At 37.7% G+C, this 16232-nt stretch overlaps 1 protein-coding gene across 4 annotated transcripts in view; it reads right to left on the bottom strand.

The window, feature by feature from the left end:
* The window catches only part of Braf (B-Raf proto-oncogene, serine/threonine kinase), a 132238-nt gene that overhangs the window by 86799 nt on the left and 29207 nt on the right, over positions 1–16232 (bottom strand). The gene's annotated exons all lie outside the window — the stretch shown is intronic.

Raw genomic sequence — 16232 nt, 5'->3', positions numbered from 1 at the left:
TTGGAATTCTCCTGTATTTGTTGTTAATAAGAAATCTGGAAAATAGAGAATGGTAACAGATCCAATAGCTGTTAATAAGGTGATTCAGTCAATGGGCTCTCTACTGTCTGGAATTCCTTTGCCTTTTCTATTGCCTAAAGGATGCCTCTTATACTTACTGATTTTTTTCTTCAGTATACCTTTACAAGAAAAAGAAAAATTTGCCTTCACAATGCCTACTTATGATTCTCAGCCTATTAAAAGATATCAATGGATGATTCTCCCATAAAAAATGTTAAATATCCCCATCCTGTGCCAATATTTTATAAGTCAGCCATTGAAAATGGTATGTAAGTGATTTCCTCAATGTATAGTTTACCACTACATTTTCTATCAGATTCAAATGTAGATAATTTAGAAAAAAAAGTTTGAAGAAGAAAAGAAAATTTTGCCTTGTTGGGGATTACAAAATGCTCCTGAAAAAATACAAAGAGGAGATTCTATTACTCATTCAGGCTATAAAATAGGTCTACAAAAAAATTAGACCCCAAAAGTTGCAAAATAAAAGAGATCGATTGCAGACTTTTTTTTTTTGATATTTATTGAGCTCTACATTTTTCTCTGCTCCCCTCCCTGCCTCTTTCCTCCCCACTTCAACCCTCCCCCAAGATCCCCATGCTCCCAATTTACTCAGGAGATCTTGTCTTTTTCTACTTCCCATGTAGATTAGATCTATATAAGTCTCTCTTAGTGTCCTCATTGTTGTCTAAGTTCTCTGGGATTGTGGTTTGTAGGCTGGTTTTCTTTGCTTTATATTTAAAAACCACCTATGAGTGAGTACATGTGATAATTTTCTTTCTGTGTCTGGGTTACCTCACTCAAAACAATGTTTTCTAGCTCCATCCATTTTCCTGAAAAATTCAAGATTTCACTACTTTTTCTGCTGTGTAGTACTCCATTGTGTAAATGTACTACATTTTCCTTATCCTGTCTTCTTCGGGGGAGGGACATTTAGGTTATTTCCAGGTTCTGACTATGACAAAGCTGCTATGAACATAGTTGAGCACATGTCCTTGTGGCATGATTGAGCATCCTTTGGATATATACCCAAAAGTGGTATTACTGGGACTTGAGGAAGGTTGTTTCCTAATTTTCTGAGAAATCTCCACACTGACATCCAAAGGTGTTGTACCAGCTTGCATTCCCACCAGCAATGCAGGAGTGTTCCCTTTTCCCCACAACCTCTCTAGCATAAGTTGTCATCAGTGTTTTTGATCTTGGCCATTCTTACAGATGTAAGATAGAATCTCAGAGTTGTTTTGATTTGCATTTCTCTGATGACTAAGGATGTTGAACATTTCCTTAAGTGTCTTTCAGCCATTTTAGATTCCTCTGTTGAGAGTTCTCTGTTTAGGTCTGTACTCCAATTTTTTTTTATTGGATTATGTGATCTTTTGGTGTCCAATTTCTTGAGTTCTTTGTATATTTTGGAGATCAGACCTCTGTCTGATGTGGGGTTAGTGAAGATCTTTTCCCATTCTGTAGGCTATTGTTTTGTCTTATTGACCGTGTCCTTTGCTTTACAGAAGCTTTTCAGTTTCAGGAGGTCCCATTTATTAATTGTTTCTCTCAGTGTCTGTGCTGCTGGGGTTATATTTAGGAAGTGGTTCCCTGTGCCAATGCATTCAAGTGTACTTCCCAGATTGCAGACTCTTAATGACTTCCAAAGATTGCTAGGAGACATTTCCCATCTACAGCACACTGTTGGGATAGGTCCTGATGACCTGATTAAGGTAAGCAAAACCTTAGATGTTGACAAGGACTTAAACAGTCCCAGGGAATTATCAGCTGAAACTGAGAAAGGAATGGCTTTGACTGAAGAAAAATTACAGAAGGCACACGCATGTCGTGTGGATCTGAATCTTAACTGCATTCTGGTCATATTACCTTCCAAACATTCCCCTACAGAAATTTTAATGCAAAGGAAAGATATTATCTTAGAATGGATCTAATCTCAGCACTAGAGAGGAATATTAGATGGGAGGAGACAGGTCTCAGTCTCAGTCTCAAACTGAGGATTCATAGAGGCAGAATCACCCATTTTTGGTTTGAAGTAGAGGTAAAAGCCAGTGGCTGGCTGCTTTGCTTTTCTGATCTTCAGGTTGAACCCCAATATCAGTCTCTGGGTCTTTATTATTCGTGCTACAATCTTCTTGTTCCCCAACTCATAAATTATTAATAACATTGCTAATTTCTACAATCTACAAATTTCAATGATTTAATGGGAACAGACAATTTTCTAAGAAATTTTAAGTTAGGCAGATCCTTGAGACTTGCTGGTCAATCAGTCTAGTATAACTGCAGAGCAACAAATCCCAGTCACAGACCTTGTCTCAAAATACCAAGGCAGGACCAATGATATAGCTCAGTGAGTAAAATCACTTGTGGCTCAAGCCTAACATCTTACCCTCACGAGGAGGGTACAAGGTCCTCGGGCTCACATATAGCACGAGGGAAACCAGTAACGTTAAATAAACATACAGGCTTTTCTCTTTAGTGGAAGGAATTTATACCCATTTCTGCTCAGAAAGCTGGAAATAAATTTAGTTAATAAACAACTCAGTGATCTTTGCTACCTGTAGGGTCAGGCCTCACCCGAATCCCCCAGACTACTATTCTTTCCAGACTCCTGAGCATTGTTTCTGTCATTAGAACCCATTCTTATGAAAGAGGTCACAGGTACTTTGAAAAGACGTGTTTCTTGCAATAGGGTTTCAAAATAGTCACGCCCTAAACTTTATTGTGCTAAATGTCACCAGAAAATGTTTTCCAAGTTGTATTGTGTTTAAGTATGTCTAAAACAAGAGTCAAACTCTAGGAGTTTGAACCAACACTGACTTACTATGTTGTGTTGAACTTGATTTCCTTCTTGCCTCACTTGGATTATTATTCTGCAGGGTCCGCCAAACTCTCAATCTCTGGATCATACAGTACAAAATGCGAAACAACTTCTGAGAGTTGTCCTCTGACCGCCATGCACGAGGACTATGATACACGTTCAACTGTACTTATACACATGTGTCACACACACAAATAATAAAATTATTTTTTAAAAAGAACATGCGAAATGGCTCAACCGGTAAGAGCATTTTCCATCAAGCCTGAAAACCTGACTTCAATTCCCAGTATTTTATGGTGGAAAAAGAAAACTATGTTCTGCAAATGTCCACTGGTGATATTTTGTTTGTGTTTTAACAAATAATGCTTGAAAATCAGAGTGCAGAGGCCAGGCGGTGGTGGCACACACCTTTAATCCCAGGTTTTGGGAAACCGAATTAAATAGATCTCTGTGAGTTCAAGGCCCACCCTGGGCTATACCAGATAGATCCAGTGTCAAAGAGAAACAAAGCCAGGCTGTGTTGGGCCACACCCTTAGCCCTAGCACCCGGGAGGTGGAAACGGGGAAGTGAAGTGGTTGGGCAGAGAGGAATATTAAGGCGGAAAGAGATAGGAGCTCAGTCTGAGGCAGTTAGTCTCAGGATGCAGTCGGGCTGAGGATGCAGTTTGAAGAGGCAGCAGAGGACAGGATTGCTCCTTTCGGTCGGAGGATTTGGTAGAGGTCTCTTTGAGAGGATTTGGTATAGTCTCTCTAGTAGCTGGCTGCACTGCTTCTCTGATCTCTCAGCTCTCACCCCCTAATATCTGACTCTGGGTTTTTTATTAAGAACAATTAGAATTTGTGCTCCATGGTTCTTTGACCACCACACACTCGGCATAACATGCTTATGCCACTCTCCACAACCACCATTATACACAATAAATAAGTGTAAGGTTAAAAAAAAGATACTACAACTGGGGTGATGAGAATCATGACTGCTAGTCCACGGATACATAGCACTCACTTCCAAGGGTCTCCAATCAGACTCCCATTTTGAAAAGAGGCCTAGACTTACAGAACTGCAAAGAATTCTACTGTATTCAACTTAGCCTTTTACTCACAAATACTACGAGCAACACTCAGAAGATACTGAAAATCCGACAAGTCAAAAAAAATTACAATAACTTTAAGACTCAACAATCTCCAACAAGTGGGGGGATAAGAAAAAGAGGCTTGAGTGGTGTAGAGTAAAAATGTATGCTTAGGGGTTTAATGTATTTTTAAAATAATATTTTACAGGGAGTACTTCATGGTATATGAATGTTTTACAGCTATAATGTCATTATATTCAACAGAAAAATAGTACCTTGGGGCTAGAAAGATGGCTCAGTGGTTATGAATACTTGCTATTCTCGCAGAGGACCCAGGTTTAGTTCCCAGCACCCACATGGTATCTCACAACCATCCACAGACATATACATAGTGCATGTAAATACATGCAAGCAAATTACTCATATACATAAAATAAAATTTAAAGAAAGCCGTATCTGGCTCTGTTATAGAAATTCTGTCACTGCTCCACTAGCCAACTGGTTAGGCCTAAAGGGCGGAGTTGTATTGAAGAGTATGTGATCCGAATAAAATGCCTGACAGCAGGACGCACACTTTCTTGGACGGTGGCCAGACTGGCAGCAAGCCATTAGAGCAATCACGGCAGTGGTGGCTTGGTTCAGGGTCCCCATCACCATGGGGAATGAGGAGGCAGTGATGGCAGCAGCAGAGAGCTGGACCCCCATCAGGAACAGCAGAGCTTCTGGTGATAAGTCCAGATTCCTCATTCTATCTTGTAATTACTGTACATGGATTTTGCTATTAATAAAAGGGTAAGGCAATCCCCTAACTTCCTCCTTTATGGCTCATTTACTATATATGGTTTTCATCTCCCCCCAAATTTTTATTTTAATTTTGTAATTCTAATATTAAAATCTCTCCAGTTATTCATTTAACTTGCTCTGTGCACTCTAATATCTAGAAGGTGCTAAGAATATTGTACCATACATAGTATGTCAGCCTTATACAGAGCTTACCTTGTACCAGGCACTGTTTATATACTTCTCTCTATTAGTTCATTCAACTATTAACAACTCCTCCCAACACCTCAATAAGTGTCTTGGTTTTAGTCCTTGACCTCATGAAATATATATTCTAGCTGTATAAAGTCAAGCATTAAAGAAACATAGTATATGTCAGACTGTGATTTAAAAAACTAACAAAAACAAAACAAAAGGTGAGCTAGAGACCAGGATATAGATGGGTGGCTATTAATCTGAAGGAAGGGGAACAACCTCAGAATGCACATATGAAAGAGATAGCCAGTAAAACAGAGGAGGAACAAATGCAAAGGCATTAGGATAAAGAAAAAAAATGATTTGTGTGTGACAGGTTGATTGCATTAATGAATGGCTTTCTAATAGGCATACCTCTTAGTCTGTAACTTTGCAAGTCTTCTTTTTACTCTGACCCTGGGCTTCTTCAAGTGGCTTGGCTATTCTTGGGGTATCTTGCAACATGGTATTAGTAAACATGACCCAAGCAGAGGCTTGAAATGCAAAGTTCAGTTGTGCTATCTTGCACAACTGAACTTTGCTTGCTCTTTCACCTCTGATCTGCTCAACTCTAAGAACATGCCTCTGCTAGCCTACTAGCAACCCATTGTGCCACTTAAAGCTATTCTAGAATAGCAAGCTATCTAGAACCGCCAACTGGTCATAGATAACGTGATTTGGACTCAGCCAACATTAGTGTAGTCCACAATAGCATGCTTTCACAATGGAAAATAATGGTTGTTTAAGTACTAAGCTTTAGAATGCTTTATTAACAGAAAATACACTGTACAGAAATATGCAACACAACATATACAAAGTATACATGAATGTTTCTAACAGTAATATTAGTAATAGTCAAAAATGTGAAAACAAGATAGACATTATTATGCATGTCTGTAATTCCAACACTTGGGAGATGTAGGCAGGAGGATTAGGAGTTTAAGGCCAGCCTTAGCTATATAACAAATTCAAGGACAGACAGGGTTACATAAGACCCAACCTCAGCAAAAGCAGGAGAGGCTGAGGAAGTGGATCAGTTGGCAAAGTGCTTACTATCCAAGCATGAGGACCTGAACTCAGATCCCCAGTAAAAACAACCGATTTGTTTACCAGTTAATAACTAAGTAAAATGTAGTATAGCCATTCAAATAAAATTTTATGTCAAGAGAAGGAGATAAACCATCAATGTATAAATATGGACTACAGCATAAACTAATCTTGAAAATGTTGTACTATGGGAAAAAAAGCTATAGGATTTTAAAATGTCCATAAAATAGGGAAATTTAGAGAAAGAAATAGATTAATAGATTGGCTGATCAGGAATGAAAATATAGCGGGATTAAGAGAGGATGGCCAAGAGTTTTTCAGGGACATCAAAATACTTTACAGCTAATTTTGGCAACGGTGAGAAAGATCAGAGCCACCCTTCCCTGGAGCATTTAAATAATGTTTAATAATTTAAACATTTAAATAATGTTAAAATAATTATTACTGCAAGTATTATGTTCTTTAACTTCACACTATAAGCATTCCTGGTGTTCCCCTTTGGGGGAAATGGGGCAATGACTATATGTATTTGTTTTTCCTGCCCTGGGTGCCTTAAGTGAAAAAAAAAAACTATCAGTCAAATAAAGAACCAGCAGGATTATCCTTCTGCTAGTACCAGCCATCTGGAATACTCCATGGACATTTTGAAAAACAAAAACAAAAAAAAACCTACAAAATTATCATAACTGATTGTTCTGATCCCTGAAGGGACAGTCCTAATTAGCTTGAGCTGTGTGACATGGTCTGCACTAGCCATTTGCTTTGGTCAACAGGACATATCCCAAAAATCATTTTCATCTAGCTGGAGAGGAAACATTTTCCCTGGTGGCCTAGTTTGACTGCTATAACTGGTCCAAAGACACAAGGCTGTGATTGGGTTCAAACACATGCCTCAGTGGCTGTTTTACAATTGGTGTTATAATACAAGTATGTTATTAGTTTAAAACAATTCTTGATGGTTTTGATTGTGGTAGGAAAGTCTGTGATGGTCTAAATATCCCTTTCTGAAGCTATAGAAGAAAGCTATACAGACTTGCTCTATCAGTAACCTGAGGCATTCCCTGAGCTGCCTCTCCATCTCTGGGGAGGAAATGTTAGGCCCAACAAAAAGCTTCTCTAGTCTTTCCCACCTATTTTTAGCTGTGTAGGCTGAGCTGGTAACACAAAGGATAGGAGCATGGTGGAGTCAGTGGAACAGCAGCAGCAACAACAGGCCACACAGTCAAAGTGGAAAGGCAGTCAGGCAGCTGCTAGAACTGTAAAACTGAACAGTTTAAGAATGGCTAGGGTAGGAAGAAGGGCAATGGAAGGTGGTGGTAAAGTTAAAGAAAGATAAATGACAGTAAGGAGCCAAAGAACTGGATACCAGAGTCACCAGAAATGTGACTATCTTAAGAATTAATAGTTTCAGATACTGTGGATCAAGAGACGTAACAGTGGCCAAGCTTCAGGGCCAAGAAGTCCCACCCTTCCTAGATCTACAAAAAAGCTTTAATGCCCTGTGGTGGTGGCGCACGCCTTTAATCCCAGCAGAACAACAACAACAACAACAAAAACAAAGCTTTAACTTAAAAGGCCCACACTAGATAAGAGACACAAAGGGTTACTACTGGTCCTACCTGTTACTGCCATTGTTTGTGGCTATCCAACACCGAGGGAAAGAAAACCTGGTAAAGATCAGCACCTTAGTAACTTCTCTTTGTGTGTTCATAATTCTATGGGGACAGAACAAAGTGAGACTGGCTTGGTTGATTAGCAACAAGGGTTGTTTTCATAGTGCTGTTAACCTATTAAAAGTCTCTGATTTGTACCCTCTTTTCATGTGTGTATATGATGCATGTATATGTATAGTGTGCATGGTTGTGCTACAGAACATGTGTGGAAGTCAGAAGACAACCTGAGGTGTAAGTATTCACCTTTCACTTGCCTGATCTGTGAGCTTCTAGGCAGTCTCCTGCCGTCTATTACATTGGGATTAAAGATGTGTGCTAGCAAATTTGACTTTATGTGGGATTAATTGCAACTTTAAAACACCTCCAGAAAGAGTCAAATATGATTCAGCATTGAAATAAATTTTAAGTATGGGCAATCTTTATTAAGCATAAATAAAAGAAATTAAAAGCTTAGCAGATGGTAACTCACACGGAAACATGGCATACTCAATTCATGTCATTTAAACAGATGTGAAAAAAAGAGAAAAACAGTGAGAGAAAAAGAAACAAATAAAACATTGCATGTAAATCCACAAATCTGAGAATGGAGACCAGTGGTGAACCTTAAAGTCAAGGTTAAAAGAGAGACAATCAGGCCTTTTCTTGTCAAGAAAGCATAGGAGAAAATACATATGCTGAGTATTTGAATGGCATCCCTTCACAAGAATTACACAGACCTGCCACAAAGGAAAGTTATGATATAGAAAGTAAAACTGTTCTGCAATTTGCTAAAAGTCTAATTCTATTAAAACTTTTAAGATTAACTTTCTAAGATTAAATAATAATGAAGCTAAGGCTGCTGAGATGGCTTGTGGCAGGTTCCAGTGTAATACTTGTGAGCAAGCCTGACTAGATGAATTTGAGCCCAGAATCCATATTAAGAAAGGCTCCTGTCTGTAACTCTAGCACTTCTATGGCAAGATGGGAGGCAAGATAGAACTGGCTAGAAGCTTGTATATACAGTGGCAGAAACAAAAGAGCTCTTACCTCAAAAACAACAGATTGCCACACATGTGTACACACATACATACACGAAGTATTTTTTAAAAATGGAAGGTAGTGATTTTTAAGTGTAAAATGTGCACACTTTTTAAGATTTATTTATTTTTTTTATTTATTTATTTTTTTTTTGGTTTTTCGAGACAGGGTTTCTCTGTGGTTTTGGAGCCTGTCCTGGAACTAGCTCTTGTAGACCAGGCTGGTCTCGAACTCACAGAGATCCGCCTGCCTCTGCCTCCCAAGTGCTGGGATTAAAGGCGTGCGCCACCACCGCCCGGCTTTAAGATTTATTTTTAAAAGAAATTTAAAAGTATAAACAAGACAGACATGATGGTTCATGCCTACAATCCCAGTTAAGGTAGGAAGAAAGTTTGATCCCAGGACTCAGGGCTGGCTTTAGCAACCCAGAGAAGAGACCTGTCTCAAAACTTAAAATGAGTAGGATAAAATAAAATTAAATAAAGCACTGAAATTATACTGAGCAAAATAGAAACAGACTTTTAAGATACTTTAAAACGTCAAAGAAAAATCTCAGTTCCATACTTAACATTTTAGATTGCCCTCATCTTTATACCTAACAGCCTCATCGCAGAGTGATACACAGGTCTCAGGTTCCAGGCAAATTTTGCCACCTGAAGTTCTGAGAGGCACTTCTATTTCCAAACCCCACTCTTTGCCATAGGTAAGTAGGGAGAAAAGTTCTACCCTACTGTACTTTCCAAGTACTCCCCTATCCTGAATACAGCTAAAGCAAAAAAGAGAGATCCATGAAGAGAATTTCTGTGATTCATTGTGAATCTAAATTATTCCCTAGTCAGATTAATCACGTGCAACTTTCTTCAAAAAAGTCTCCTTTTTTCCTCTGCCTAACAAGTGACTCTGTAAATCAAAATTACTGTCTTTTTTCTTTCAAAAAAAAAAAAAAAACCAACTCTTAATAAATTTGTTGTATATACAAATCAAAATTTTAAGGGCCCCTTAGTTTTTGCCACAAAATATTTCTACCCAAAATCTACGGAGAAAAGGTAATGTTTCAAATATTTCTGCCTGGAGAGTACAGCCTGAAAAAAGAGATGGTAAATTCTACCACCAATATACAAACAGAGATTACAGGTGCCTCCTACACTCCTTAGAATGTAGATTGCCTAGATCTCTTCCACAGAATCAACATCTACTTTCTCCATAAGAAATGAGCTCATTTAAACACCTGGGAAGCTGACACTAGGCTTCTAATGCTGATATTTTTGGAAGGGAGGACACAGTATCTTACTTTGTTTAGCCCAAACTCACCTAGAACCTAAAACTCATGATCTTCAAAATCCTGTCTCTAAAACAGTGTATTAAAGACATCAGTCAACCATGTTCAACCACTAACACTGATTTTCCTTGTAAGACTTTCCCTTATAAGAGTTGCTGCAGTCATGGTGTATCTTCACAGCAATAGAAACCATGACTAAGACAAGGGGAAAATGGTCTCAAATTTACCTGAAGAAATTTGAAAAAGTCACATAAACCAGAATTTAAAAAGTATCATTGCAAATGAACAACAAAACTACAACCCAGTTAAACAATGATATGATTTGAATACAATTTTCTCAAGATAAACAAAATGGCCAACAAACACATGAAAAAGTGATTTGCCATCTTTCTAAAATGCAAACCAAAACTACAATGAGATGTTTATTCATAGCTATTACCATTGTCCTTAAAATTAAGTAGAGAACACATAGAGACATACAGTTTCATAGATATGCTTGGTACAGACAGTTTAATAAAAATTTTAAGCTGCCAAAATCATCTTAGCAAAGATGGAAAACATAATCAGGTCAATTAAGAATGTAAAGAAGTTAAAAGAAGCCAAACGTCAAGCAAAAGGAAAACAGCAGGGCTTGATGGGGACCATCTTCTCTCCTCCAAGGCTGGTAGGTGTTCAGTAGCTTTAGCTCCCACTAACTGAAGCAATTTCACAGTGAAATTCAGATTTAATCTCCCTTCCCCAACTTCAAGCAAGAATTTAGTTAATAAGAACATTCTGAGATAATGAAACATTTATCATGATAGGTTGGGAATTAAAAAAAAATTCTCTTAGTATCTCAGAAGTATTAATATCTATACAAATTCATATATTGAAAGGAAATGTAAAAATTGAAAGGACAAATAAAATTGTGCTTTTTGAAGTACATATTCATTTAGCTAGCATCCAAAATTGACTTTATTTGGCTTAGTGATAGGGAGCAAGTCTGGGGTAAAGTGCTTCCCTAGCCAGAGTACCCACCCTCTAGCCAAATTAGCAAACAGAGAGAGGAGAAGGGGGATGAGGGGGAAGGAACACAGATCAAAATTAATAAAATTAGAGATGAAAGGGACACAATACAACAGACAATAAGAAAATTCAAAGAAGTAAAAAAATTGTATAATAAAACTTGATACTGAAGAAAAAAACTGAAATAATCAGAAGATGGAAAGTTCTCCTATGTTCATGGATTGGTAGGACTAATACTGTGAATGTGGTCATTCTACCAAAAGTATGCTATAGATTCAATGCAACTCCCAAAATTTCCTAGATCAAAATATTCTGGACATTTATTAAATATTCTTTATTTTTCCTGAAATGCAAATAAAGATAAAAACAATATGCCTTACATAACCAAAAAGTCAAAATTCATACAAAATTTAAATTCTTAAATAGCTCAAATAACTAGATTCAATTTTCTCACCCCCTTTTTATTTTTTATGCTTTATTGTTGTTTATTGTTTCTTAAATTTATTTATTTTTACTTAATGTGCATTGGTATTGTGTCTGTAAATATGTCTATGTAGGAGTGTCAGAGGTCCTGGAACTGGAGTTACGACAGTTGTGAGCTGTTATGTGGATACTGGGAATTGAACCTGGGTCCTGGAAGAGAACCCAGCATTCTTAACCACTGAGCCATCTGTCAGCTTACTGTTTTTGCTTTTTTTTTTTTGAGACAAGGCTTCACTAGTAGCCTTTGCTTGCCTGAAGCTTGCTGTGGAGACCAGGCTTACCTTGAACTCACAGGATTCACCCGACTCTCCCTCTGAGCTAGTGTGATAGGCTTGTGCCACCGTGTCTGGCTCCCAAATCTCTTTTTAAAAAAGATTTTATTATTTTGAGAGTTTGTTCAGCAGTTAAGAGCATCAGTTGTCTTTCAGAGGATGCAGGTTTGAGTCCAACAGCCACATGACAGCTAACAACCAGCTAGAATTCCAATCCAGGGATCCAGCACACTTTTCTGGCCTCTTTGGGCACCAAGTATACAAATGGTACATACATACATGTATGTATAACAGCCGTGCAACTCAATTTTTGAGGATTTTACTATTTTTATTTATGTGTCTGTGTCTTCATGCATGTATATAGACATGTATGTGCACAACTGCCTATGTGGGCCTGAAGTACTAGAGCTAGAGGTACAGGCAGTGTAAGCCCTACCTGATGTGCCTGCTGGGACTGCAAGGACAACAAGTATTTTTAACCACTGAGCCTTCTCTCAAGCACTACAATCAGTCACTTCCTGAGTTACACAGCTTAATGTCATTAGTCAAAAAAAACTATTATCATTTCTCTTTCTAAACTATTTACAAAGGTATCATTTCCCCCATTTCTTTCCACCTAGCTCCATTCCATGCTATCATTCATCCATTCTCCAGTCAGAAAGAAATCCCTAAAACACACCTGACCACTTTACTTCCCTTGCTTTACAAGTTTAGTGGATGTCAGGCAGTGGCGGAGCATATCTTTAACCCCAACACCTTGGAGGCAGTGGCAAGCAGATCTCTGGGTTCAAGACCAGCGTAGTCTACATAATGAGTTCCAGGACAGCCAGGGCTACAAAGAGAAACCCTGTCCTAAAAAACAAAAGCAAAACAAAACCAAAAATCGTCAGTGGATCCCCAATAAAAAGCAAATCCATACTTTAGAAAATCCGTTTTTATTGTGCCTCATTGGGTACTGTTCTTTTTATCTCTTATACCCACAATTCATACATATTATTCCTTTTTTTCTGAAGCATTCTTTGCACAGTATCTGTGCAATTTGGAATTGCACGATTTGGAAAACTGCTTAATTCAACTCTCATTTTTTAATAGGGCCTTTTCTCATCTCAATCTATACTGCATCTACTGAATCTTCATTAAACTCTCACAACACTCCATGCTCTTTCTTTTAGAATGTATCACAATTTAGAATCTGTAACTGTATATGTATTTTTTGTAACGTGTTTAATAGCAATCTTATTGCAGAGACCACATGTAAACACAAGCACATACAATAAAAATTTTAAATGCAGTATTTCACTGTTATAAAGTGGTTTCTGATCTGGTCAGGATTATATTTTATAACATTTATTCTGGAAATAATGTTTAGGTTAATCAGTAAGTCAGACTTACTATAATCAGTAGGTCCAAGAAGGAGGCAATTCCATTAAAAGAATCCTATAACTAGTAGCAATAAAGTAGTAAGAGTCTGACCGTCTGTTGATAAATTAAATATTTTTACAACCCTGTAATGTACCAAAGAAGCAGTGTTGGTTCAGGGAACAAACAAATATTCCAAAAGGGGAACTGTAAACACATTTTGTGTAGTAATTCAACTCTGAATTTAGATGTCTGAGGATATTAAGAGAAATTATAATCTCAACTTGAAAATAAATCACCACAAGCCCACCACTGAGGTGGATGTAAAAGAAGCCCTTTAGTTAGTTATGTCTGGTGGCTGATGAACTGAAAAGGTCTGCTAAATCAGGTCATGGTAAAAATGCAGACACAGACCGCACACATTAAACATTAAAACTGTAAAATGAACATTCTCAATTCTTAGGGTCAAGGATCTTCCTTTAAGTATGACACTTAACCTAACAGCAAATATTTCTTGAAATGGACAATCAACATAACTTGATGATCTAACTTGGTCAATTTTATGTAAGAGAACAAAAACTACTTTCTTTTTTTAATATTATGGCTACAATGACACAAAATGAACAGTAGGTTACAATATAATGGTCAAAGTGTGACCTTATATAATGGGCACACAGTTGAAGGCCCTCTTTAGCGGAGATGTTAGCTGGCTAAATTATTTAGTACTATATTCATATAAAACATTATAAAGAATCAACTCTTCATAGTCAATTACACAAATAAATCAGTTTCTTGAAATAGTTTAAATCTCGCCGGGGTTAGTTTCAGAGAAACATGTACATATGGTCAAAAGGCACACTGAAGACTTCAGGGCTCACACAGTAAAGAACCTGACTGGTGCTCCCCTTTTGCACATTGGCCTTAATGTGAGACACTATGACTTAAATATATGAAGTAGATAATTGTATGGATTGTGTTATCCAGTTTTAATTAAGCCTTACAGAATGACAAGTGGTTTGCTAGAAAAAGCAGTGTTGAATATAAAACTATTAACTTCTACAGAAAAGTCAAAGTTAATGCTTTTTCTGCTCTTAGCACAAGCTATTAGACCAATAGAAAAGAAAATCACACAACACAAGGAACTAATCCAGTGGTTCTCAACTAGAAATGGCTTGCGCCCCCCCCCCCCGACATCTTCAAGTGTCAAGAAGCATTCTTGTGTTTCCCTTTGAGAGAATAGTACTGTTGGCACCAGATTTCTACAGCATATAGAACACAATAAAAATTATGTAGCAATTTCTCATTCTGTTCACTGAATTTCAAAATGCTACTTCTCAGAGTTTTACAAATTGAGGTTTTCACTTAGCTATGGTTTAAAAAACACCTGGTTGCTTTTTAAAAACTGTGGAATACAGGGCCTCATACTGGAAATTCAGAACTTCTAGGGACAAAATTCAGATAATTACACTTTTTAAAAGTTTTTTCAATGTGCACTCAAAATCAAACTGAAAACATTACTCTAAAAATCTGCCACACATACCTGCATAAAATGAAGTACATTTTAATTTTTTCTGATTGAAAGGGCTGTCTGTGTGTGTGAGGGGAGGTGTCTGGTGATGTCTAGCATGCATGAGACCTAGGTTCAATCCTTTAAACATGTATGTGATGGTTAAACCTGACTATCAACTTGATGGGACTTAGACTCCTAATGCAAACAAGCCTCTGGGCATGTCTGTGATGGACTTTTTAGATTAGGTTGAGGAAGAAAGATTAAACTTAAATGTGAGTGGCACCACTCCATGGGCTGGCATCTTGGACTGAATAAGAAGTAGAAAAAGCTGAGTCCCAGCATTCCTCTTTGCTTCCTGACTACATAATGCAATGAGACCAGCTGCCTCAAGCTTCTGCCATCAAGTCATTTTCCCAAGGGACTGTAGCACAACTGTGAGCCAACATAAACCCTTCCTTTCTTAAGTGGTTTCTGTTGTTTGCTTTTGTGTTTTTTTTTTTTTTTTTTTTTTGAGACAGGATCACCACACAGCCCTGGCTGTCCTGGAATTCACTATGTAGACCAGGCATGAGCCACAACAGTTGCTTCTGTTAGGCATTTTAATAATGGCAATGAGGAAAGTAACTAACGCAGTGTATGTGTAAAGTGAGCCTATTATTATTTCCCACAACTATACTCACAAAAGATTATTAAAGGAGTCTAGGAAAGCATGGCTTTTAAAGAGCCACAACATATTCTGATTTATATTAAAAGTATACTTAATAACTGGCATATTTGTGTGAATACCATGGACCAAGGATATAAAATGCTGCTGTCACCAATAATGTGAGCTCACAGTAAGGTAGGGATATAGTGTCTTGACCAAGTAGACTACAAAATACTTATTTCAAATAATCTATATGTACACAAAATTTTTAGTATAGTACCATATAAACAGAAAGAATGTGGTGTGGGAAAAGTGAGAGGAGAGGAGAACAAAAAATGCAAGAGAAAGCACCTGGAAAAGATGGCCAAAGCTAAGTTTTTGTTGATATTTTTGCTTTTATCAAACAGGATGGTACTATATAGCCCTAGCAGGCCTGGAACTTGCAATACAGACCTGGCTGGCCTCAAACTCAGAGATCAGGAAATCTCTGTATTCAGAATGTAGTGCTGAGATTAAAGGAGTATGCCACCATGCCTGACCAGAACTAAATTTTTATTACTTTATTATTTGCATTTATTTATTTTGTGGGGAAACCAGAGGACAAATTTCTGGAGGCTGTTCTCTCCTTCCACATTTGTCTCCTTCAGGACAGAACTAAGCTTTAAAGAATGACTACAAAGTCAATGGGGCTGGCCAGAGAGCTAGGTGAAGGCTCTTGTTTTGAAAGCCTGGTGACCTAAGTTCAACCACTGTAAGCCCCATAAAGGTGGAAAGAGAGAGGTGATTCCACAAAGTTGTCCTCTGATTTCTACATGCACATCATGGCATGCCCACACACACGACACATGATGTGCCCCCCACCCCACAACAAAATTTTAAAGTATGGTATGATAGCATAGGCCTACAATTCTAGCAGTCTCAAGATTCAGGCAGATATCATGAGTTCAAGGTCAGATTACACATTAAAACCTTGTCTCAA

The sequence above is a fragment of the Chionomys nivalis genome, chromosome 1 (assembly GCF_950005125.1).
Source record: "Chionomys nivalis chromosome 1, mChiNiv1.1, whole genome shotgun sequence".
In the NCBI taxonomy this organism is placed as follows: Eukaryota; Metazoa; Chordata; class Mammalia; order Rodentia; family Cricetidae; genus Chionomys; species Chionomys nivalis.
Note: the sequence above shows the minus strand (reverse complement) of the source record. Positions and strands in the feature narration are given on the sequence as shown.